Source organism: Colobus angolensis, unplaced genomic scaffold (genome assembly GCF_000951035.1).
Source record: "Colobus angolensis palliatus isolate OR3802 unplaced genomic scaffold, Cang.pa_1.0 Scaffold59, whole genome shotgun sequence".
Taxonomy (NCBI): domain Eukaryota; kingdom Metazoa; phylum Chordata; class Mammalia; order Primates; family Cercopithecidae; genus Colobus; species Colobus angolensis.
In genome coordinates, this window is record NW_012119487.1 from 6,060,335 (window position 1) to 6,082,257 (window position 21,923).

At 42.9% G+C, this 21,923-nt stretch overlaps 1 protein-coding gene across 2 annotated transcripts in view; it reads right to left on the reverse strand.

Annotated features, from left to right (window-relative positions):
• TNR (tenascin R) overlaps nucleotides 1-21,923 on the reverse strand; it is a 421,782-nt gene that overhangs the window by 198,069 nt on the left and 201,790 nt on the right. For both annotated transcript variants that reach the window (XM_011962373.1, XM_011962374.1), the window contains one exon: nucleotides 6,333-6,433. The gene's annotated coding sequence lies outside the window, so the exon portion shown is untranslated. The remainder of the gene's footprint in view (nucleotides 1-6,332; nucleotides 6,434-21,923) is intronic.

Here is a 21,923-nt window from a genome sequence, read left to right on the forward strand (position 1 = left end):
CTTGGATAAATTCTTAGCCCTTTGAGTGCAGCAAGCATGATACATACTTCTTTTGTGTAGCCTGTAATGCATGCATTTATACTTGACACAAAAATTGCTCAACAAAGACTTGCTTAACTATGCCTTCTACTACTTTCTCTTAATTTTCCTTTAGCTGCCTTGCATTTCCTTTTATACACCCCACTCCGCTTCTCCTTTTCTTTTCTCCTGACTAAATGCCACAGGCTGGTGCCACTCAAAGCCACTGCTTAAGTGTGCTGGATGCCACGCAGGCTTAGGAGATTTCTGACTCCTAGTTTCCTAGGAGCTAGGGACTGTGTCTAAGAGTGACAACTCGGGCACCACACTAGATAGGGCTAAATCATGGCTAATCAGAATCTTTTGGTTTGAGACATTGTATGTTCTTACTCATAAGTGCGAGCTAAGCTATGAGGATGCAAAGGCATAAGAATGACACAATGGACTTTGGGCACTCAGCAGGAAAGGGTGGAAAGGGAGTAGGGGATGAAAGACTACAAATTGGGTGCAGCATATACTGCTCAGGTGATGGGTGCACCAAAATCTCACAAATCACCACTAAAGAGCTTACTCATGTAATCAAACACCACCTGTTCTCCAATAACCTATGGAAATTTTTTTTAAAAAATGTTTTTTAAAACAGAACTTATGCAAAACTACAATCTGTAGGCAAAACAATTAAGTTAATACAATATGTAGTACTGGAAAAAAAAAAAGAATCATTTGGTTTGGCATGAGACAGAGAGGCTAACCTCAGGGATGTAAAAAGATGCCAAGAGGAAAACAAAAAAAAGCTGTTATGAGGCCATTTAGGTCCACACATAAAGAAACTCGATCACAAAATTATCAGTACTGGTTCACTTGTTAATGACGTATTTGTTAACAATATAGATACTTTCATTTGGGGAAAAATCCGGACAATTTAAATTTGCCTTTATGACATACCAGCAGATAATTTTATAAAGCTTTTTCACCGTAAATATAGGTCCTGCTTATGATCAATTCTCAACTGTATGTTGGAAGCAATTTCAGTAAGTACTTAGCTTAATCAATTTGTATCTGCACATTGACCTTCGGGACTCTGTGCGTGGGTCCCATCATGCAGTGTGCTCTGCAATTCTCTGTCTCTTTAGACAGCATATTTCTCAATATTTGTACATGGTTTTCATATTCAATCAATGCAATCATCTGTTCTCTCCTTTCAACCACTTCCCTTGACTGCGGAGGTGAGAATCCAGCAGCGCCTCTATCACTTGCGTGTATTAGAGAATACTTGTTTACTATTTCCCCGAAACCTGAAGAACTGCAAAGATAGTGGGGCATTGTGGGATAGCAAAAATAATGTGAAAAATAAAAATAAATTTATAAGCTTGTTTACATAATTATGCAAATGATGAGCCCTTATACATGGCTGATTCCTCAATTATTCATGGTTTGAAGCCCTTGAAAATTCAATTCAACTCAATAACCTTTTCTTCAGTTCTTATTATGAGCAAGGTACTGTAATTTGAGGAAGGGGAGACAAAGATACAATTTGATAAGGAACATTAGAGAAATACACAAACGACTGCAATACAAGTTGAATAAGCACAGTAAGAAAAAGTACAATACATGCTCTGAGGGTTTAGTGCAGAAGAGATAACATCTGTTTGGGTGGATTCTTGGAGAATGGAGGAGATTACGTTAGAATCTCCTCTTCTCCATCCCTAGCACAGGTTATTTTGGTTGAGGTCCTTATCACCTCTCATCTGGACTATTAGAGCAACTTCCTATCTGATCTCCCCCTCGAATTGCTGTTTCCTGAGTGATTTTTCTAAAGGCAACCTGATTATGTCACTCCTGCCTTTAAACCCTCTATTGTTCCCATTGTCTGCAAGAAAGGGTTAAAGTTTCTCAGGATCTCCACTCAAAGTCTAAATGTCTGTCATTCTGTGAAGCCTCAGTACTCCTTGTCTCCCTGCCATGTACATAGCGCCTTCTACACGTCATGCTGCTTGGGCCCCATGATCTCAATGACCTTGCCCATGCTCCTCCTCCTACTGGACTGGCCTCCCTCTTCTCTCTTTTTCTCATTTCCTTTCATGGGTCCCCCATTTGCTGGAGAACTCCTTTGACACTTTCCTTGCTGCCCCCTCCTGCAAGACAGGGCTGATGTTTCTCACCCTGCCTCTCTATAGTGCATAGCCTCACCATCTCACTACCACACTGTAATTAGGCGTGATGGAGGCACGCCTTGCCTTCCTTGTAAGAGTGTGTCCTCCATGTGTTCAGAGTCCAGACAGGGTGTGGCACCTAGTGTATGCTAAATGCATGTCTGCTGAATCATGTTGAATTTGTTGCATGGGTAGGTAGGATGCATTGTTTTCCATAGGATTCAGGGATAAGTAAATGGTGAGAAGTGAATGTAGAATGTTCTTCCCTGGAATCCAGGACAAGAGAAAGAGACAGTGAATAAGGAAATCAAGGGAAAGTTTTTTTGTTTGTTTGTTTTAATGGAGACCAAGTCTCATTTACAAGCAGAAGAAAAAGAACTTATAGAGAATGAGAGAAAATGCAAGCAAGGAAAGGAGAGCAATGGGTGGATCAGGCTATAGAGGAGAAGGGTAAGGAAGAGACCAAGGACTCAGTGGAAGAGTTAGTTGTGGCCAGGAGGAACCCTTTCTCTCCAGAGACATGTCAAAAGCAAGTTGGGCAGGATGATTGCACAGAAGCATTCTGAGAAGGAGAGTGAAACTGAGCAAGCTCTTTCTGCATAGCTCCAGGCTTAGTGAAGGAGGAGGTGAGTTTGCATGTAAACTGCCAGTTGATGCATCCAATGCCATTACATTTTGCACATGTAAACCACAAGATGTTGAGAGCAAACACAAGTGCTAGGAAGGTACTTGGACAAGCAGTCACCTGTTAGATAATATGGTCTTAATTAAAGCCTTGTCACAATGGCACGGAATGCTTAATTTCCTGAGACGTGGGTGGGCCACGGCATGGAGGTTCTGCCAAGACCTTCTCTGATACTCCTCTTTCCCCTTCCATGGTGATATGGTTTGGCTGTGTCCCCACCCAAATCTCATCTTGAATTGCAGTTCCCGTAATTCCCACATGTCATGGGAGAGACCTGGTGGGAGGTACTTGAATCATGTGGACGGTTACCTCTATGCTGCTGTTTTCATGATGGTGAGTGAGTTTTCCTGAGATCTGACGGTTTTATAAGGGGCTTTTCCCTTTTTGCTTGGCACTTCTCCTTCCTGCCATCATGTGAAGAAAGACATGTTTGCTTCCCCTTCTGCCATGATTGTAAGTTTCCTGAGGCCTCCCAACCATGCTGAACTGTGAGTCAATTAAACCTCTTTCTTTTATAAATAACCCAGTCCCAGGCAGTTCTTCATAGAAGTGTGAGAACAGACTAATACACATAGGGAAGAGCCACTTGAGCTCTGACTGACCAGAGGTTTGGCACAGAGTCAAACACTGCAATTCTGGAGTTGTACTTTGCTGAGCCTCCTCAATCTGGTTTTATCACGCAGCAAAGCAGACATTTACACTCTAACTGTAGTTTCTGATCAAAGCCATAGTTTAAGTGGATTATAAGTAATTTCCTCCTGAAATCGCTCAAGAGTCCCTGAAGTCGGGTGAGTTTTGGACTGGCAGGGCCAATGCAGGAAAGGTGGGTTTGCCCGCAGCTATGCCCAAGCCCCAGGTCCCCTCCTTCACCTACCTGGCTCCTTGGAGTCCTTAACATCCCTCCAGGGAAACATGGTGGGCAGTCATTCCCCACCTGAGTGCTAATGCTCAAGGGTTAAGCTCAGGGTTTAGCTTCTCTTGAAAGTCCGTAAGAGCAGCTACATTTGTTGAACATTTCACAAAGAAGCTTAAATTCAGGGACACTTCTTTCATGACCACCCATACCTAGAAGGGCAAACCGTGTTTTTAGGAGTTTCAAGATTTAATTCTGGGGATAGCCAGGTGCCTAGTTTGGTTGGGACAATATAGCAAGCAGATAACTCAGTTTATGTTTGTAAGAATACCTTTACCTAAACATTGAACCATCTGTTTATGTCCACTTTTGCTTGTTTTTTAAAATTCCTCTTTCCCATTTTGCTTTTATTTTTACAAAATCTGACAGAAGGGTACTAAGTTGAAAGGCTGTGTCTATTTGGCTTGATAAGTGTGTTTTTCCTTTTTGGGAGTGAACCCACCCTTAAGAGTTACAGAGTGTGCTGAACATATTCATGAAGTGAAACATTCATATTTCTCACTATTTTACATTATTCTCTGCCAAAGTCAGGTACTAACAGCATTAATATCAAAGTAAATTGCTAAATAATAGTTACTCAATAAAGGTTATTGTCTGGAACTGAAAGTTATCATAAGGTGTGGGGGTATAGAATGAAACTTTTCCATAAATTATCACAACTGAAAGATAGAACTCTGTCCTGGGCCTCTTCCCCCAAATTACCATTTTTTGAAAGTGCATGATCATGGAGACATATCTACACACAGAATCATAGACCATTAGAGATGAAGGGCACCTTATGGACACATACAAACCTACAAACCCAGTTTTAGGCTGCGAAATGGGAGAAGGTGGTATGGTATTTCAAAACCTGTCCGCAGTACAGAGCAGGCTTAAAGCTGGGAGCTCAACTCCCCAAATATCACATTTATCTCAATTTGGTAAGAAGCTGAAAACCTATCTGGGACCATTTAAATTCTAATGTTATTAAGGGCTCATCTAATCAGCTTTTAAAATAAGCTGCTTCGAATGCATGGGAAATGAAGGTGAGATAGAAGCAGGCGAGCAAGGCAGTTCAGGCCAGCCTGTGAGCACCTGGGTTTGAATTGCCAAGGAGCCATGAGGGGACCTGGCTGCCTACCTATTTGGTAACTCCTGCAATTCCAACACCAAGCCATGCTAGTGAAAAGTGATTTGTAAATGTGTGGGGGAGGAGACTAATCTGGACAAGCTATGTTCTCCTGTGAGGTGTTCAGACACATGTGACAAGTTTGGCTCGGAAAGATGGACTACCCTCTGTGCCAGGAGGTGACTTTGAGATTTAATCAGCAGGGTTTGTCAAATATTCTTTCATCCCAAGTGCTTTCACTGAGCAGAGTGCAGGTCAGTAAAAATGTCTTCATTGTAATACACTGCCAGTGATGCTTTGGTGACAGGCACCATTAGCTGCTGGTACACCATGGTCCACCCTCCAGCTCTGCTTGGTTGCAGAGAACTTGATCTGAACCAGCTGGTATCCTAGAAGCAACAAATTCACCAAGTCTCCCTTAGGTGTGAATGGTTAATAGCCAGCATGATATGATAATGCCTCTTGTGAACTTGAATGTTCAAAGGTGTTTTAAATGGCATGGAGTACTTTGCAGTCAAGTGCCCCCAAGGGAGGCAGGCTGCCACTGAGAGTATTCTGGACTGATTCAAACACGGGGCTTCAGAAAAGACTTGCCTTAAGTCTGCAGAGTAGCATGATGGAAACGGAGACTGCAGTGAGTCTGAGGAAGAAAATGAGCTCCTGAACAAACTTTTCTGAACAAACTTTAGCAATTGTATAACAGAGAAAGAAGACTGGTGGCCGTATTATTGTTTTGTACAATGAAGCAGGGCCACACCTGTTTGAAAAGTTCCCAGTTCAGTATATCAAGCTTGAGTGCCATGGAAAGTTATTAAAGGAGCAAAATATTCACTGTGCCTGCCAACTCTGTGAATCCTAACAGCCTTCTCCTGTGGACCATTTTTTAGAGGTTATTATTTCAACCTGAAAATTCTTTAGACATATATATGTGGTATGAAAAAGGAATTAGGAAAGCTTTTAAATTAAAGGAAATAAAACGACAGGTTTTTCCTCCAGCCATATAGTTATGGATAGAGATAAAGAGATGGATATTTTTTCATAATACTTTATTAGGGGTTTTAGAACTCCAGAAATTTTAGAGTGAGACTGGTGAATAATTTAGCACTGATTCATGCAGGCCCAGTGTAGGCACGGGCAGGCTGGGAGTCAAGTCTGGCTTCTTGGAGGGACTGAGCACAGTAACACACTTTTGTTACCAACTGCATCATGAAATGCATTCAGAAATATTTTATGAGAAGCCAAAGCCTCGGTACCCAGTTTCTCCAGCTTTTTCAGAGACTACATGAAGCCCAGAGGAGCTAATGCTCTTGACCACCTCATTTCAAGGAGACTAGCCCCCAGGGTGGTGTTTCAATAACAAAGGGTCTCGGATCCCTGGGAATACGCAGTTACTAACGAAAGCCTCAAACTGGCCATGGGAATGATTAATGATCAAATGTTCACAGAAAATGGTACCTTTCGTGATGGTGTCCTCGATGTTTTCTCTTTACTGCACGTTCTTTAATCCTAATTCCAAAAGAAACCTGTCCTCTATGCAGTTAAAATGATATAGCCACCTGAAACAGAAATAAGGGAGGGAAGAAATATATTAATGGTTTCAAAATAAGAAAGCCTGGTTTCCTTTTTATTCTAAGTGCCACATCTCCTTTAAAATAAATTTGTATATGCACCATGTGAATTTCCAAAGCAAAAGAAAACTGTTGCTTAGTTGCTTCTTCTCTCCAGAGACTTTCATTTATTTCATTGATTTTCTTTCATTCATCTCATAGTTTTCAATAAAAAGGTAAATATTTGAGGTAAACAAATCTATAGAATGATTATAAATCCAGAAATGTGCTTCAGGTCTTTGAAAGTGGCTGTAATAACATGCTTAGCTGATCTGATTATGACAAATGCTTGGTACTCCCTCCAAAAAGCCTTCCATACAAACCTCTGCTCCCCAACCTGACCCCCTCTTATGTCCTTAATGTCCTTGGCTCTCTAAGCATTCCTATGTTGTGAAAGTCTCCATGTACTATAAACCTCTTTATTTGTGCCATGCTCACTCTGGACTCCCAACTTTTCAGGGTCAGAGTCTTTGACTTGCTCACTGCTTTAGTTCCTGTCCCAAGCACAATGCCAGTGCATAAAAGTTCAACAAAGAAGGAATAAATGCATGCAAAACAAAGAGTCATTCTTCCAGGTTAGAACAACCTCCAATAGAAGCAGTGGCATCGATTGTTAAGTGAGAGGCTTCTGAGTAAGCAAATTTGTCAGCCTCTGTAATCAGGGGTCCTACACAGATCTTGGACCAGGCCTCCACTACAAAATTTCCAAGGATGTGTCAACACAGTTGGTGGCTCAATGATTATGCCTTCAAGGGCTTGCTTCTCACAAACTCTGCTAAGTCTTCTCCAAATGGGACACTGAGCCTCAGGGATATCATTTATAGATGCCTCAAGAGGATGGATTTGCAAAAATCAGGTGATGTCTGAGAGAGGAAGAAGCAGGCATTTGGCTGAGGTACAGGCTTGATCATTTAAGACATTTGTGAATAAATTAACCTTCCCTGGAAGACCTCATGAAACCTCAGAACTGGAGGAAGTGTAAAGATTATTTAGCTCTGAAGGGCAAACATTTTCCATCTTGAGTGAATACTCCAGTGCATCCACCGTGGCTGCCTGGAGAGTGGGGACAAGAAGAATTCTGAGGTGGCATCATAGGGAAAGAACTGGTCATCAATGGGTTTGCCAGCGTCCAGGACTGGGAGGTGTTGCGGGTGATATAAATGCCAGGTATTTTTCTCTTCCAATTCTAATCTGGCTGCTCACCAAATGGAAGAATTGCAGGTTCTTTGGACAGTGTAATTTAGATGGTTGTTTCCACAAATTGCAGCCTATTTGGGGGGCAGATAGCTCTGAGACTAGAAAATCTCTTCTTCCATGGAATTACAACTCCCCCTCCTGTTTGCTTCCATCCACTGACCTTTCTTTTCCTCATCCTCACCTGTGAGGTGCTGACTTCACTCTCAGAAAGCTGGTCCAATATCTTTTGAACCAACTACATCAAAAGTCATGAAAAATATTAGGAAAATTCCCTTCATTTGAGTTTATTAAAAACACTGAGTACCTTTGACATGCTATTTTATTGTTATCTGTTTCTCCAACTAGATGTAGGCACAGTTGTTCACTCATTGAACTAATGAGTTCATTTTACATTTTAAAGTTATTACATTTTAAAGTTATTCATTTGATATTCCTAAAATTATAAAAGTGACACATGCTTATTATAATAAAAAAGTCAATATAAAAATGTATGCAGAAGACGCTAATCATTTCCCCCAATCTCAGTTCCTTAAGTAACATTTTAATACACTGGTAAGTATCCTTCCACACTGTCATAATTCCCAGGAAACAGCTTGAGACTGGATATGCACACAGAAGGCTTACTGAGAGTTAACTCCTGAAGGCTACGGCACCTGGGGGAAGTACAGGAAGTGGAACTGGCCAGAGGGAACGTTGGAGTTGTCCTGCATTGAAAAAGAACCCACGTCTTTGGGCCCCACATGCACCCATCTTTGGCTCTGGGCTGCCCCAGGGAGAGGATGGGCAAAGAAGCTCTTTTTGGCTGATGGTGATTCCTGAAAAGGGACTCAGCTGTGAGCTGTCAGCAGCCAACGCTCCCAGCAGCTGCAGAATTGAGTGCCTCAGTTGGGTGGTGTCTCAAAGCACCCAAATATACACCCTCCCTTTTGCTCATTTAAACCTAATTACGCATATATAACAGATATACAGGATGTTTTTGTTTATCATTTTAAACTGAAATACTCTGCAACTTGCTTTGACTTAACATACAAACATCATCATTTTTCCTCTAATTTATTTATGCATACATACACATACTTTTACAAGATTATATTATACTTGTAGAATTTTTAGTGCACTCTTTTTTTTTTTCTCCATTGCTTGCCTCTCTACCTCCTCTCCTTCCCTGCACCATCCACGTTACCTCAGCCCCTGTGTTGGCAGCATGGAGTACATCCTTTTAGAATTCCTTTCACACTCATTTAACCACATACACACATATGTGAATGTAGATATGTGCACTTATTTACTTTTTCAGTCATTGGCAGCAACCATTTACTGAGAGCCTTGTGAGTACCCAGGCCCATGCCAGGCACCAGGAATATGAGGAAGAGGATACAGCCACCACCTGCAAGGAGCTCCTGTCTTTGAGGGAGAGGGACATGGGAACTTGTCAGGGCATGCACCTCCAAAGTGATTTAGAGGACTAGAACTAGAACGCGGGGCTTCTGTATTCTAGTCCTGTCCTCTTTTCCACTTAACCAGTTTTATTTATTTAAACAGGTTTCCCACTGTTGACTGAGCAACTGCCAAACTGAACTGGAGTGTGTGTGCCAATCTTTCTGAAGTCATTACCACACTAGCTCTGATAGAATGCAGCTCATTGTGAACCCCATATACTGGCCCTTGTGATATCTTACCTCACTAATAGATCCACTTAATTTGATGAATAAGTCCTACAGCCCTAATGATATCACACAAAGGCCTTATCTTAAGATAGATTCATATAACTGGTGACAAGGCAAAGGATTATTATGACAGCCATTCTTGAAGCTGATGTGTCACAATGTAGTCACATATTCCTGCAGCAGCAAGTTCTAGAGGCAAAACTATTAGCTGAGACAAATATGGGGTACAGGGCTCATGCTCCCAAATCCTTTTAACTTACAATTTTTAGAGGGATCGGAGGGAGAGGGGAAGTGGCACCCCAAGAGACATACACGAGAGTAAAGAGCATGCTGACCTGACTCTCCAGCAGCTTCAGCAAATGGATGTGTTCTTTCTGTCCATGCTGCAACCTACTCATTTACCTGCATGTCCCCTTTTCAGTGTCCAGCATTATCTGGGGTCAACTTGCAACAGCTCATCTTTGGAAAAAATTTCCTGTGAAATATATCTGGGAAATGTACATTGTATTTTCCTTCCTCATCAAGTGCTGACCCCTCTGTAACACAGGTGAGCTCAGCCATCTGAGGGACTTGGCTTGGACTTCGTAGCATGGGCTCCCTGCCCCTGACTGCCTTGGCAAGAGCTGAGGATCAGGACACTCCAAAAAGTGCAGCCCAAGAGACTCTGTTGACCTCAATCACAGAGTTTTCTCCAGAGCTTTGTGTTTTTGTCCTCTTTGGCTTAGGTGAGTCATGGACTTTAGAAGAAAAACACCTGCTGGGTCAGGTGAGATCCAACAATCAAGAACTGCAGAAGTTTCAGACTTCACAGTAACAGTTCATTTTGACATGCAGTGTAAGCCTTGTTGCTTGAAAGGTTTTGGTTGACGTACTGCAAATTGTTGGAGATGTTCCCGTAATGGCTATTTGATCCCAAGGATGCTGATCAGCTATAGACAAAATTGCCCAATACCCCCAAAGTATGGTCAATTCATTTTGTTCTCAATTCTCACAGCAGTTGGTTGCTGAACAATGGATCAGATTGTGAACAGCCTTCAAATTGTACTTAGTCATCTTAATGTGAAAATGGGAAATTTAGGCAACTGTTGGTGATCTGACCCATATTCTCCCTCAGACTCACAAAGTTTCCTACCAGGAGGGATCTTGAATGGCTGCTATTTCAGACTCCTACTTTCAGGCATACAAATCTGAATGTTTCTTAGAAGGATTTCTCTGACCCGCTGGTATTGGCAAGGCTTTGCAATTCAGCAGAGTGTAAGAAGTTCATGAATTCTCCATTTACCTACTGACGCATAACAAATTACCCTAAAACTCAGTAGTTGAAAATAATAAACATTTATTATCTCATAATTTCTGTGGGTCAGGAATTCAGAAGCAGTTGATCTGAGTGGTTCTGGCTAAGGGTCTCTCATGAGGTTTCAGTCAAGATGTTGAAGGCTGCAGTCTTCAACCTGGTAGGAATAGAGGATCTGCTTCCAAGATGACTTATTTGTGTGATATTGGTCATTGCAGGAGGCCTCAGCTTCTCCCCAAGTGGGCTTCTACAAGGGTTCTTGAGTGTCCTTACGACGTGGTGGCTAACTTCCCCCAGAGTGAACAATCTGAGAAAGCGCAAGATGGAAGCCACAGTGTCTTATAAGACTAAGCTCACCATCATTTCTGCAATATTCTACTGGTGCACAGGTCAGCCCCCTTAGGGAGGGAAAAAGCTGCAGAAGGGTATGAATGCCATAAAGCAAGGATCAACTGGGGGTCATCTTGAAGGCTAGCTGCTACAAATGCTTTCACTTTTGCTTTGTCAATAATGGTAAAGACAAGGAAGAAGACATTTCTCTTTCTGGTATCTACCTGGAACAACAAATGAAAAGTGTAACATTTAGCTCAAATCCTAGCTCCTGGCAGCCACAGACTTGGAAAGGAATTTACTGAAACCCTCTAAGCACTTATTTTCTTATCTGTAAGGTGGGAATAATAATATTTCTTTACAGGGTTGCTGTGAGAATTTACTTAGGAATTATATGTAAAAGTCTTAGCTCAGTGTGCAGCAGAAGGAAGGAACTCGAAACTTGTTAGTTCCTTTCCCTTCTCTCACATTCTTTCCTCTTGGGGTCATGATGTAACAACTGAATGCTGTAGTCAAATGCCTGGTCCTCAAAGTCAGCCTTCCTCCCCACTCACCCGACACCACCCTGTTTCATAAATCCTGGGAAGGGCTCGGCCTTGGCTATTTAGGTTTCTCGTTTCCTGAGGAAGATTTGCTGAGGCTTAATAAAATCAGGATGTGTGAGAGACACTGAAGTTCTTTCATATCTTAATTAGCAGTTAATTAAGTGGAGGTGCTGGTGTCTGGAATATCTGACAGACGGATTCCTTAATTATCTTTTATTATTATTACTAAGGAAAATATGATCAGGGAGTTCAAGTTTTCCCAGAATCTCAGGTTTAATTGAATGACCCAGTGGAGGATCAAAATGAACAGGCTGCCCTTTCCGCATTGTTTTATTAAAATTATTTTGAAATTGAGTGGTGCCTTGCATGCAGGAGCTTTGCTGGTGATGTTTAACTAGGCCTAGAGGAAGCTTGGTGTGCCACCTCGGGGTTGCAGGGTCCCTCCAGGAAAGCACACAGTCACACTTTGATGACTGCACCAGCAGCATTTTATTAACACCCCGCTCCTCCTCCCAGGGAAGGTCTTGGTTTGGAGGTCAGAAGACATTGCTTTAAGGTCTGAACTAGAGAAGAGAAGAGAGGTGCTTTTTAAATGTTGCCATAATGATATTGGCCTCAGTCTTTTAGAATTTTCATCCAGGAGGTGCAACAAATGCCTAATTCGATGTTGGTAACTCAACAACCTCATGCTCACACAAGAGCAATAGACCATCCTGGCTGAGGCTGGCCATGCCTGGAGGACTCACAGGGTTGGGTGTCCTGAGGGATGTTGAAGAAAGCAAGCTGGGGCCTGCCTCTCTTGTATCCTGAATTCGCATGGGGTGGACTCTCCACAGAAGTTGTTTCACAGTGACTAGACAAGCCATTCTAAGCCTTCAGTCTTCTATAGTTTCCTTGGGACAGCTGAACGTATGTCCGACTACATTCTCACCTTGGAGAGAGCTGCACAGTGTCACTATCCGCACACAGGTGTGTGTTTGTGCAGATGGCATCACACCTCCTAGATTTAGTGCTACCTCATTCTTATGATTTCTAAAGGGATTATTTGGATGAGTCGTCACACACTGCCCAAGTGCATCAGGGCTCTGACCTGGGTGTCTGGCAGGTTCTAAGTGGTGTCAGTTGGTATCCTTTATCTAGTTAGCCATTTCCATTATTCATAATTCAGGATTCAGACAAGATCATTCATCAGGTCTAACAAGAGATTTGAGATCTGTGGGACAGCTGGTACTAGAGGGGCTGCAGGATTCTGGCTTGGCTTCTGGGCTGCTAAGGTCAAGACTGGCTTTCCCTGCCTACAGTAGCTGATAGATATGGTTTGGCTCTGTGTCCCCGCCCAAATCTCACCTTGAATTGTAATAATCCCCACATGTCAAGGACGTGGCCAGGTGGAGATAATAGAATCATAAGGGTGGTTTCCTCCATGCTGCTGTTCTCATGAGAGCGACTGAGTTCTCAGGAGATCTGATGGTTTTATAAGAGGATTTTCCCCCTCTGCTTGGTACTTTTCTCTCTTGCCACCATGTGAAGAAGGACATGTTTACTTCCCCTGCCACCATGATTGTAAGTTTCCTGAGGCCTCCCCAGGCCTGTGGAACTCTGAGTCAATTAAACCTCTTTTCTTTTAAATTACCCAGTCTTGGGTATTTCTTCATAGCAATGTGAGCATGGACTCATAAAGAGGCCATGCTGAGAAGAGCAGAAGCCCTTTTCCAGAAAGGGGCTGCATGTAGCTTCTGGCCTGTATTTGCGGTGCTTAGAGTTCGCTGTTTGCTGAAGTCCCTGATCAGCATTCCCTGTTCCTCAATGTCCCTCTAAGTGAAGAAATTACAATTGAATAATCCTACCTGCAGCAGATTCAGTGCATGAAAAATAGATTAGCAATGAGCTCCATGTCTCAACAGTTAAACTACTATACCAACTGTTAACAGTGGCTCTCTCTGGAGGTGTTTTTAAATCTTTGTCTTTTTTTGCTTAATCTGTATTTCCTAACTTTGCTATAATGTTTATATTTGGCCTAATAATGAGAAAATAAATATTTTAAAACTTTAGAAAGCATGGAATTTAGAAAGCATTATTTTATGAAGTTTTATAGCAATGATTCTTAGCCTGGGGTTCACAGAGGGTCCATGAACTTAGATGGAAAAAAACTGCATCTTTAATTTCACCAACCTCTAGCTAAAATTTAGCAGCTCCTCTAATTTTAAATGTAGGCAATAAGTCACAGTAGTATCAACAGAAGCTATAATTTTATCACCAATAGAAATCACAGATATTTTTATATCTCATTACAGTTGTTGCAGATATGTTGAAATATTATTTAAGCTTATTACCAACTTCAGGATTATAGTAGTTATTAGACCTGCCAGCAGATCTTGTTATTTACTGTGTTACTAAAGAAATACATATATTACTATGCCACAAATTTGTTTTTTTAATATTTTGATAGTGATATTTCAATTAAAAATGCAGTTTCCTTTGTAATCTTATATATTTTATTTTATACATTTATACCATTATTTTGAGGAGGATTCTTATGCTTCACCAGGCTGGTTGAATTTTTTCCATGCCATTAAAAGGAGTCAGAACCCTAGCCTTGGGGAGGAAGAAATGGCTGGCATCTGTGGACACTGCCTTGGCTAGGGCCTGGGTGTCCTGAGCACTGCCCTGCAGAATCCTCACAAAGAGTTAAGGAGGAAAGTTCCATCATTATCCCCATTTTACAGTCAGGAAACTGAGACACAAAGCGATTATGTAACTTGCTCAGGGTCACTGAATTTCCAAGTGGCAGAGCTGAAATGAGAGCTCAGGCAGGCAGGATCCAGATGGCCTCCTTTGTCCTTCCTTCTGTTAGCACTACAGATGAGTCAATATTTAATGTACTCCTTCATGTGTTTGTGTGAGGCGGGGTCATCCAGTGATGTCTGGAAGTTTGACGGGGATATGTTTGACATTCCCAGCTAAAATACAAAAAACTGAAGGACAGCAGAGTCTGGGCTAAGTTTTTTTGTTCATCTCTTCCAGGCACCAAAGGAAGTGGAATTAAGGAATTCCATTTCTCTGAGCACTAGGATAATTAGCAAATATTATAGAAATTCAGTCATTGAAGGTATTCCCTGACTCTCAATTCATGTTTGGGCCTCATATTGGGAGGGTACTTCTTGGCCAAGTGGGCCCATTCTTCTTGGGATGAGCCTTCCTCCAAGCCAGGAGTGTTCCCTAGCCTCCACTCTGCCTCTTCCCCGCTCCACCTTCCATTCCCACTTTTTTGCCCACAGCCTCTCTGCATCTAAAGGAAGCAGGAAGTTCGGGTGGCCGAAGCTTGACAGAGACAAATGCTTCATTATCAGGAGGCCTCAGTGCATGATCGTTAAGTGATCACCAAACCTGGAATGCCACACTGGAAGTGCACCCCTTGGAGAGCACTTAACGGGCCCTAATTGTATTTGCTAGCCATCAATCACCAGGGTAATTTCCTGTCTTAAGACATGTGCTCTCCTCAGTGAGAGAGCCAAAAATGAGTCCAAAAAGGGAAAGAGAAAGCTTCAGAATGAAGGAGAGTTCTGGTCCTCTCTTCACCTGATATAAAGCCCTTCCTTGCCCAGGTGTGGACCTAGGGGAATATTTCTTCTCTCCTCTAAATGGCTCTCATAGGGCAGGTAATTGCTTACTCAGTGCTTGGCTGGCAAAACTGTGACCTTCAGGAGCAGAGCCTGAGTACATTTTTTCCTGCTGGTGGCTCTCAGGCCATCCTCCAAGGTAGTCAGTTTCCTCTCAAAGGATCTGACTTGAGGGACTGAGGTGACTCACCCAGGAATCTCTGTCATCTCGGAATAAGTTCAATTTTAATTTGCTTGATATTGTCATCTCCCTTGGATCTGCAATTAAGAGGGGATGAGTTGCTAGAATGATAAAAGCTTGACTTGCCAGACATTTGATGAAGGACTTTGGGTTAGGTTGGGCTGTGAGCCAAAACCCTTCTGTATCCCCATCAGTCAACATGAGAGCGGAGAACACAGGACTCTCAGAGCAGATGGCACAAATAGCACCTAAGTCCCTCTCACTCGTCAGGGGCCTAGCCAGGCATCTGTGTGGACCAGGGTCTGTTTCTGGGACTATGAACTGGTGGAATGGTGCAGAACTGGTGGTGGTGGGCGGTTCCAATTAAACAGGAAGTGGATCCAACTAAGAGTCAAGTGCAGATCAAGTGGAGACATGATTGCCATTTTGAGTGGGATAATTCTCTTTTGGGTGAAACCCTCCAAGGTCACAATGTGGAGAAGTAGAGTATTTCAGAAACCTGAGAATGGGCAAAATACGGGAGATAAAGCTGGAACTTAAGAGCTTAGTGCATATATCAGCAGGCCAGGATATTGGACACAAAGTCAGAACAAGGCACAAGGGGTCCATGGGCCATGACCGTGGCTGGGGTGTTCACAGTTGCTCTGTGCAGATGACAACCTGTGGAAAATGGGAAGGGGTGGTACAGGGTCAAAGCAGAGAGTGACCAGCTACAGTGTGACTACAAGGCCACTGTCCTTTGGGCTACAATGGTTTGAGTAGAGTCTCAACTTAGCAGAACCTGTGTTCAGGCCAGAAATTTCCCTGAGAAAAAAATGTTTGAAGAAATTTTCCTTACACTTCATTTCCAAATATGGAGGTATAAGAGATTAATCCAATGTGGAGTGTTGATTGTGGGTTAATACAAAGTAGGCCCTGGAAAATGAAAATATATTTTCTTTAGGCAGCAACCGGGTCTTCAAAAATTAAAATTCTATCTAAAACCTTGACTTCTTGGGATTATGGTATGATCCAAGGTTGTTGTGTAGCCTTATGTTTTAGAGTACACCATTACCATAGGGGGTGAGTTGATTCCTCTTTGGATGAGACTTTCCAGGGTGCTGGAGGTGGACTTCCATCCCTGGCCTCCATCCATGTTGTGTTGGTATGCCTTCCGACAAGCATTTTGACTACCAACAATATCCATCCACACACACACATTTCCAGATATTCCCAGGGTGGGAGGGAGGAGGCGGGCAAGACAGACTCTGGCTGAACAGCTACTTTCTTGGCATACAGGAAGGTTGCTGATGCCCCAGATGTTGGGATTATGCTCAAGAACTTGAGGCAGAGGCTTGAGAGCCTCCTCAGACCCTGAGATCTCAACCTAGTCAGAGCTGGCCAGTTCCCAAGTGGTGGAATTTCAGGACAAGGCCATCCTCATGGGGGAAGAGAAAAACATGCTTTCAACAGTTTCACCCTCTTACATTTATGTTTGAACTCATATTGTGAGATCCTTGAAGACATACATAGTGACTTTTTCATTCTAGTCTCCCCAGTCAGTGAGGGCCTGATGAATAAGAAAATATAGCCTTGAAGGCTGGGCGCGGTGGCTCAAGCCTGTAATCCCAGCACTTTGGGAGGCCGAGACGGGCGGATCACGAGGTCAGGAGATTGAGACCATCCTGGCTAATACGGTGAAACCCCGTCTCTACTAAAAAATACAAAAAACTAGCCGGGCGAGGAGGCAGGTGCCTGTAGTCCCAGCTACTCGGGAGGCTGAGGCAGGAGAATGGCATAAACCCGGGAGGTGGAGCTTGCAGTGAGCTGAGATCCGGCCACTGCACTCCAGCCCGGGCGATACAGCGAATTTCCGTCTAAAAAAAAAAAAGAAAAAAAAGAAAATATAGCCTTGAAAAACAACAGAGGCATGCTCCCAAATAAAATCACACTCAGCTTTTCACAGTGCAATCAACTGTTTGCACAGTTCCCCAGGAAAAGAAAAGAGAAACAAACAATAAATTACTGATTACTTATTATCAGCAAGAGCTAAAAATTGCTGGAGGTAAAGAGAATAATAAGAAATCGCTACTGCTCTTGAGAAAGAAGCTCATAGCCCATGGAGAAGACACAGTTATGTATACCTGGAGAAATATCCACGTAGTTTTGCATCAAAGGTTTAGTGGAGGTGTAAACAAACTTCCTGGAAACCCATGTGTGAAGTCTGGGAAGGACCCTTGATTCCAGGGGAGAGGAATCAGATGAAGATAGAAGTGTAAGGTTCGGAAATGGGAAAGAGCATCTCAGGCAGAGAAAAACAGCTGTGCTGAGACCTGCTGGCTCTAGAAGTTCTCTTGACCTGGGATCCATATACTCAGGATGAAGTTGAAGGGAAACACAGACCCTCTCTGATTTGCCTCATTGACTTTCTAAAGAAACCTCGTAGTTCCTTCCAGGGATGTGCCAGAACCAAGAAAGCATATCCTGAGGCCAGGCTGTTGTTCATGCAGTGTGATCGGAAGGTCTTCACAAAACCCTCCAAATCTCTGTTTCTAAAACTCACACATCTACCTTTATACCTTTATGTTATGATTTGCCCTTCCCAGAGATATTTGCATTCTAAACCAAATAATAAGTAGCTCACACTAGCTACTTATTAGCATAAACTAGTCTCATCAGTTATTGGTCTGGGACACCCAGAGAGAAGAGGGACTTAAGGACTGCCATGGAGGACATCAAAAGGAGAGAGGAAAAATGGTAAGACCACCAAGAATAGAGATAAAGAAGTCAAGTTGAATCTCTCTCACACTTGCTGTGCTTTTCCAGAAAGGATGGCAAAAGAGGCACTGACTAACACATCAGTCTCAGATGTAGAATGGGGAGGGAACTGGCACTGTTTTGGTTTTCAGTTTTTGCTTTTGTAGTCAGACCACATTATTGCCATAGCAATTCCCTCATCAACTAGTCCTTCCTCTGATCCTGCTAACAAGTGCCATCCTGATAACAGAGGCTCCAGGTGACCTCCCTGCATTCAGAAGCTGTGGAAGAAATCTCAGGCAGAGATTCACCTTTCCCTGCAGCTGAGCACTGTTAATCACACTCCCAGAGAATCCTTCAGCTCCAGGGTTTGACTCAAATCTTTGAATGGTGATACCAGACTCCCAGGAGGGCCAGATTTATCAGAACCTGGGGATGGTGACAGGAAGGGAAAGGTTTTCAATTTCCTTTCATTGGTCAGGATCACTGGAAGAATTACACAAAGGAGATCCCTGTTGACTCAAGAGAGCTGATGGCTCAGGAAAGGGCCTAGCTCTCAGCCCTGTTGCTGTGACAGCCCAGTCTCACCTACAGATAGCCCTGGCCTAGAGCTAGACAGTTTGGTTTCTTTGGGAGCAGACAAGCACCCCAGCTCATCTTTGAAAGAGTACAGCCAGACACTTGTCTTTTGCACCTTTTTTCCTTTACCATCCTTTCTGCCCCACCCAGCATTCACTTCAAATCCATCCACTCTCCCCTTCCCCAGAGCTAGCCACTTCTCTCGGCCCTTATTATCTTCAGCCTGGTTCACTATCTCTACCTCCTTTCCCCTCACTCGGTTTCCTGCCTCCATTCTCAGCCCACTTCCAATCCATTCTCCATGCTACTCCCAGAGGATTTTTTCTAAAGCAAATCCACGCAAGTTATTTTTTCTTAAACCTGTCAAGGTTTAAGGTGTGCCCAAGGCCCATTACGACCTGACCCCGCTTGTTTCCCCAACCTCCTTCCTCAATGCCCACCCTCCCCTGCCTCCTCTCTGTACTCTAACCACGCTCGGCTGCATACATATTCCCAGTGCCCAGGCTTGCTCACCCTGGACATTTGTATCTGTTGTTTCATCTGCGTAGAAACGCCAGCCTGGTTACCATTTATTCTCCAGAATTCACCTCCTCTGGGAAGACTTCCTGACATTCCAGGGATGAATTAGATGCCATCCCCTCCACCTCCTCTCCTTGTACCATAAACTCTCGCAATAAACTTTTCCAAGTTGTGTTGCAGTTACTATATATAAATCAGCATATCCTCAGCACCCGGCTTTAGCTTGGCCTGCAGGAGAGGGTCAATAAGTATCAAACTAAAGCAGGAAGGCTCAGCGTTCCCCATGGCAGCTCCCTGCCCCTATGGCTTGGAAAACTCAATTCACTCTGCAAAGGGAAAATGTTCACATTAAATACTGTTGTATGCTGCTAGAAACTGTGTGCAGAGGGAAAACAAACAAGTGATTAAGTAATGGCAGGCAAGTATTTCACTAAGAGTCCTATCCAAATAAAATAACAGGAAAAGTGCCTTTCAGTACTGATTAACCACAGCTGAGAATTAAAGATCATTTGTAACAAATCATTATAGTCAACTGATTAAAAATGAATGAGTTTGTACAGAGAACCATTACTGAATCTGGGGCTGAAAAAAAAAGACAGTTAAAGCATATTAACATGAAACTCCCAACCTGTGTATACGTTGCTGCATGAGGTTGATTTACCATTTACACCAAGGGGATGCCAGGTGTGGAGAAAAGCATGCATTTGAGTTGGAGTTCTGCTTGGGGTTCAACCCCACCCCTGACTCTGTGAAACTGGTAAAATCTCTCTAAGCTTCCATTTTCTGCTAGTGAAAAAATGGGATTAATATCACCACCAATGTTAGTTTGAACCATATGAAATTGCCAATGTTTGACCACATTTGGCCTACAGAGATGGCAAGTTCATATGGTTTAAGCTTAAACTTACCAAACAAAGCTGTTACGGGGATCAAAATGAGATAATGTGAACCAGAAGATGCTCTACAAATGCAAGCCATCAGAAGAACCTCCTGGCACTAGGGTAAGACTGTGACAACTGACAGCAGTGTAGTGCTCAGCTTGGCATGCCACTGGGTTTGGGGTAAATCTGGGAACTAAGAACCTTCCTCATTTGCATTAATTGTTAGGCTAAAGGAGGGGAAAAGAGAAAGACCAAAAGAAATAAAAGAACTCTTCCAACCCCAACGCAGGTTCCCACTCTCTCAGCCCTGTCTCTCCCCAAAAATATTATGCCCCTCCTCTCTGGCATTTCATTTGTAAGTGTAAGCTTTTTTAGTGTAAATCCACAGGAAGTTTGGAAGGGGTGTGCTGCATGCTTGGATGCACTTAGCCCACCTCGGTCTCCTGGGGCCAGCCCCCATGTCTCATCACGCACCTGGCCCTGCTATGAGGAAACCTTCTAATCTGAGTAACTGGCATAAAATGAGTCATGTATAAGTGTTTAGTTGAATAAATGAATGAACAAATGAATGAATTCTCAAACCCTGCTTATCCTGTTGCTTTTTCTTTTGCCATCTGAAAGAGCCCTAATAGAGGATAAAGGCACTTCCCACCCACACGTCCAAGCAATGGAATTAACATAATCACTCTACATCTTCTGATTAGACACAAACATTGACAGGTAATTTTTTCATAATTAAAAATGCTTCTGATGAGACAACTTATTCTCACTAAAACAACTTCTACATGGCATTGGTCCAAATTCTTTACTTATTAAATAATCATATATATTAATCATATATACACATACACATATAACTTTTAAAACTCTCTTTTTTCAACTAAACTTATTCCACTAAATTCTTTCCAGTGCTGTTGCCCCCATGCAGGGCACCCTCTCTTCACCCTTGCTAACTCATTTTCCTGAAGCATTGATATATTTCTAGTGTGACCTTCTGCGTGTAGCTACTGCTTGGAACCGTCAGGCAGAGCTCAGGGCCAGATTCATGGGCATGAGACTCAACCATGCAGTCATAGTGCTCAGGAGGGCCTTGTGCTTGGTTTACTGCTTTACTGTTGCCGTTTTGAAATTGTAAATCATGTTTGAACAAAGGGCCCCAAATTGTCATTTTGCACCAGGCCCTGCAAAGTTAGTAGCTGGTTCTGACAGCTACTAGAGGAAAGGAAACAGTGAGAAAAACCAAAATGGGGCCGAAAGAGTAATAGCGTAGTCCAGTTTAGAGAACTCCCCGTAGGGAGCGGAAAGGAGTGACTGAGCTGGGCTGTGGGGGATCATTCAGGAAAGCTAGAGAGCAGAGAATGCAGCTGCGAGGAGCCATTTTAATGGGAGAGACAGGTTGCAGGAAAGGAAGATTTGCTAAGGAACCCTATGAAGCTAGCACTGTCAGATTCAGGCTGTCAGGGCTTCAGAGAGAGTACTTTTAATATGAAAACAAGAAGTTAGTCCTCCAACACAGGAAGGGGACCTAGAGTCAGAGAGTAGCCAGAGAGTAAAACTGGCAAGTAGAAAAACCTGACCATTGAGCTAATGGAACACAAACTGGAGTACATCATTCACTTATTTATCCCTTCCTTCAATATACATACATTGAGTATCTAATGTGTATGTACTGTGTTAGCTACTGGGAAATTTCAAAGATGATAATGTTCAGTTCCTGTTCTGGGAAACTCATAATTTATATAAGAAGAGAAAGACATGTGAGCAATAATGTCATGTAGTTAATGTTATTACAAAGGTTGATGTTACCTACTGTGAAGTAGGGGCAAGGGGAATGGCAAGGTTGGGGTAAGTTTTATGAAAGGTACCCAGACTATACTCTGGTTTCTCTTC